The sequence below is a fragment of the Octopus bimaculoides genome, chromosome 11 (assembly GCF_001194135.2).
Source record: "Octopus bimaculoides isolate UCB-OBI-ISO-001 chromosome 11, ASM119413v2, whole genome shotgun sequence".
In the NCBI taxonomy this organism is placed as follows: Eukaryota; Metazoa; Mollusca; class Cephalopoda; order Octopoda; family Octopodidae; genus Octopus; species Octopus bimaculoides.
Genome location: NC_068991.1, coordinates 970,233 through 975,467, shown reverse-complemented (window position 1 = coordinate 975,467; position 5,235 = coordinate 970,233).

Below are 5,235 nucleotides of genomic sequence, written 5' to 3'. Positions count from 1 at the left end.
TTTCCAGAGATCCCTGGCCTGGCAGTGCTATCGGGAAGCATTGCCCGTTCGAGATAAGGTCTACAGACACGGTTCAAGAAACACCGGATCGACCTGCCCGAGATGCGGTTAGAGCGACGAAACCCTTCTGTACGCACTCGACCAAATATTTCAGATGTCCAAATATTTCAGATGTCCAAATATTTCAGACCTGTGGGCTTATGTTGAATGGCCGCTGTCACGTGTAGGAAGAATTCAGTTGTCAGCCGAGTCTATCGGGAATATTGCCCCGCCACCTTCCTTTAACCGGGAAGGCAAGGCAGTTTTCATTGGACTGGTGGCTATGGCGAAAGACTGTGTATGATGGACTCGTTTGAAAGGTTTAGAGACAAACACTTTCCTTCTTGGCCAACCTCTCATCAATTATTTCAAATATCACTTGAAAAGAAATGTGAGAATAGAGAGGGAAGTTTCATCTAATGAAAGGTTTAACAAAAGGTGGGTGAATGTGGCAAGGATGGTACGCATGAATGACGGAGCCACCTTGAGCATGATGCTATAAAACAAAGAGAGAAAGAACGCTTTGCTCTCATGTTAAGATATTTTTTCCCGAGGTTATCGTAGTTCTTTTTCGTAGGTTTTTTTTCCACGGTTAAATCTAGTTAATGTTATATTTACTCCCGCTTCTGGGAAATCTAATTGTTAAAAACGGCGCATTTGCTATTTCCTTGTGTACACGTCCGAAAACGTTTTCGATCCCTTTTAATCGTTTTCGAAAAGAAAAATTCTACATTGTATTGTCCCCTCTGTGTTCGGCCCTGTGTGACTTATAAATCTATCTATCTATCTATCTATCTATCTATCTATCTATCCCTCTCTCTATCTATCTATCTATCTATCTATCTATCTATCCCTCTCTCTATCTATCTATCTATCTATCTCTTTCACCTTTCTCAGCACAGCCACTCCTTTCTTCTTTCAGGTCCACAATGAGAAACCGAGCCACAAAAATTTCCACCCTTATTCGGGGTTTTACATATTAAATTGTATGTCTGTGTGTGTTTGCGAGTGAACATAAGATAGGGAAAGAAAAATCAGAAGAACCACAACAACGACAACAATAAGAATAAAAATGAAAGTGCGCCACTAGTTATTGAGAAATTGGAGCGAACGTAACAGCTGTGCTTTGTCTCTAAGTGTTTCCTTCAAACAGCAGTGTGTGTGTGTGTGTGTGTGCGAAGACTGAATGTTTTTACTGGTTGTTACTTTATATAGGATCGACCGAATATTTGTTGTAGGTATTAAAACAATCAATATTATTTTTATTGAAGAGTGTGAGTGAAGATGGCCTGGAAACAGTCGAAGGCACAAAATGGATTGTCACTTTTGAAGAATTTTCAGATTCACAGAGCGCAGGGCTGTTAGTGGTAAACTCTATAACCTCTGTCCGTATTAAAACCGCCAGGAACTTGACCAATTTTAGATGCGAGGCAACGAAACCGTTCTTTGTCCGTGCTGATCTATGAGCTAATATCGAATGGCCATGTGCAGGGTAGTTGCAGCTTCCAAATCTTGAAGTGTAACTCACCGCCTTCCTTTGGCAAGGAGGAGCTATCTTCCTCTACGTGGTGGTCATTTCGTTTGAAATTGTCTCATAACGTTTTCTTAATGTTTTACGTTGACTAAAGACTTGCCTATTTGATACCAATCTAATAAAACATTTCATCATTTACTATTTTTTATTATTATTATTATTTTAGAAAATGCTAGTATGATTGTCCATTTGGCGAGTTTGTCTTATGTCGAATATTCGGGACACGCAGACGATGACAGAATGGTTCCGTTGCCTTGTATGTGTATCTCTCAGATTCAGATATTGGCCGTTATAAACATGGCCATACTTCTACAGTTTGCCTGAACAATCAAAGCTTCCCATGTATATAACTGCGGGAACGAAATTTGCTTTGGAGGTGCAAACCCAGAATATTCAAAGCGTTTTCAGTGTCCCCGCCCGCCACCCGGGGTGGGTGGTAAGTGTTTGCACCTCCTGAACCCTCCTGGTCCTAAGCCAATGCCCTTGACACACTTCTAGGCCAAAGACATTCTGGGTGTCCTTCCTAATTCTGGACATCAAAGAACAGCAAAAGAAATGATTCATATTGTCTTCCTAAAACGCCTCCAATAGTTCCCAGGCCATCCTCACCTATGGCTGCCATTAATGACATAATATCGATTGCTTCTAGAAACACTTGGTCGATCCTACGCAGTGTTCACAGTTTTACATGGTTCTCACCTTTGAAGGTCGTTTGAAGAAAACATTCGCAAACACTTAACAGCTGTTGCCGTTTGTCTCTCTCTCTCTCACACACACACATACACACACACAAACATATACATTGTGTGTGTGTGTGTGTGTGTGTAATTATCAACGTCGTCATCATCATCAGCAGCATCATCATCATCATCGTCGTCGTCGTCGTCATCATTAAATTAAGACTATTTTCAAAAGAAATCTAAACGAGTGTACCTTTTACTTTTCTTGCAAAATTCAATATAAACAATATGTCGTCCTTGATATGACTGTGGTGATGATGATGGTGGTGGTGGTGGTGGTGGTGGTATTAGCAATTAATGCCGTGGTAGTCGCCAAGAAGCGATCATCATTATTATTATTATTGCTGTTGTTGTTATTATCGAGTGTCTTTGACTGCAGTCTGTTCCCAACACATGTCGTCAGTGTTCACACACTATTTAAGTTTATTGCGGTGGTGGTGGTTGTTGTTGTTGTTTATCGATGTAAAGTCGATTTAGTTGAAGATATAACATCAATAGAAGACGAGATATATATAACTTGGACTCAGTATATTACATACACAGTACGGAGTGTAGAGTATCTGGCAAAACAACACTTCCTAACTGCATCAGAGCCAACAGTCTTATTGCATGACATAAACATCAAGTGTCGAAATACAACACATTACAATATGATGCCATATAACATTGTATTGTAACAATACAATGCAATAGTGAACAATACAACATTGTACATAACATACTTCATAATACAATATAATATACGTGTACAAATATATATATATATTGATAATATTGCTGGTTCTTCAGACATTAAAATAAATCCAATATGTCGACCGACGATACAGAATTACGCGCTCGTTCAGTGCAGGACAGAACAGAAGAAACGAATGATGTTGATTCGAACGAACCAGAAATACCTTCGAAAGTGACACCCGAAAAACAGACGAAATACTCCGAAATGATCGGTAAAATCCTGGTGGTTTTCATCTATGTGATCATGGTATGTTTGCTGTCGTTGGTTATGTCGATTTATTACTACAAATTCTGGAATCCAAATCTCATAGCGATGAAACCGACGAAAGCATCGGCTGATGACGGCAATGACGGCGATGACACGATTCACAAACGTGGCTAGAGACAAATGGAACACGTATATACATCGCCATTTTGTGTGTGTGTCTACATATATAAGGTAAGACCTTTTGCGGTTTATTTTGTTTTGCGATTTGGGCAATATATTCTTGCTACTTTTCATAATTTAGAATCGGTTGTAACAGTTTCCGTCCTGACTTCCGAGCGCGAGCGAGCACGCGCACACACACACACACACACACACACACACACACACACACACACACACACACACACACACACACACACACACACACACACACACACACACTTATACAGATGCACTTAATCCATAACCGGGGGTGGGGGGCACTAAAATAATCTGTTTTGGTCGTAGGCTCTTCAGCTAAGAACTTACAGATGAAACAGAATATATATATTTTTTCGACTTTTGACTTTCATATTTCTCACTTCAAGTTCTTTATGCAAATTACCCAGGTCCTTTGACCACCAGAGACAAGGTCAGGCAATTTCTGTGCTGATGATGGCTACTGAGGCAGAAACACGTGTCCATGGCTGTCTTTTTATCTCCACACAATAAGCACGCCCTTTTCCTTAATGGTACGTCAGTCAACTTTGGAGAATTCTTAAATCTTGAGATTATCTCACCTTCTCAAATGGAGTTAATTTTAATTGACATTTAGTAATTATGTCACATCTTCTAGACGCTGAAATATTTTAAACTGTTTGAATCACAAGCCGCATGGATTTCTCTATAAATAAAGGCAGTGCTGAAGACAACTTCCTGTACTGAAGACAACTTCCTGTACTGAAACGTAAGCATTGTCATATACTTAGGTTAATTTTGCCATTATTTGCCTGTTTTTTTTAATTAACTTTTCCACAAGTTTTATAAAGAAATTAATTAAAACAAAAATATGTTTTACTGTTTCGGGAAAGAAGTGAATAAAACGTGAAACGGACGAGGACAACATCAACATAACAGACATGCAACATACTTTTGATGTACAATTTTTGAAACGCAACACGTATCTCGTCAGGTTACGTTCTGGTCGAAGTTTATTGACCAAAAGTATTTTGTCAATAATCAATGTAGCATGTATTCCACGCGCATATCTTTTATCTTTCACTTGTTTCAGTCAGTGGGCTATGGCCATGCTGAGGCACCGCCTTCAAGAATTTAGTCGAACGAATCAAACCCAGTACTTACTTTTTTTAAAGTCTTGTATTTATTCTATCGGTTTTTGACCGAACCGCTAAGTTACGGGGGACATAAACAATCAAGACCAGTTGTAAAGCAGTGTGGGAGGACCAACAAAATACACACATACACGATAGGCTTCCTCACAGTTTCTGTCTACCAAATTCATTCACAGTCCAGGGCTATAGTAGAAGAAACCTGCCCAAGATTGTGCGCAATAGAACTGAACTCGAAACCACACAGCAGCAATTCGGGTTTGCACATGGAGACAACATGATCAATGGTTTCATTTTGTTGTTGACATACACGACATATTGGGAAGCTGCCGTTCTTTAATATGTTGGCCTGGTAGTTCCTTGTAGGTAGGTATTGATCTTGGGCTGCTATGATAAACCCTTCCGTTTCTGATTTAAAGCCAGAAGCCATTAGCCATTGATGGGTAAGGGCTTTGTCAACATCGGCATTATTCGCTCTCTTTGGGTATTTGCCATTGAGAGGTTTTTCTTGCCATTTATCAGTCAGAATATCAAAGGTACGGATTTTCACGTGCTTACCTTTTTCTGCGCTTGTTTCTAGTACGTCTAATTCTGAAATTTTTTGTATTCGGAATTCACTTAGATATTTTTTTGCCTGTTTATTATTATTAT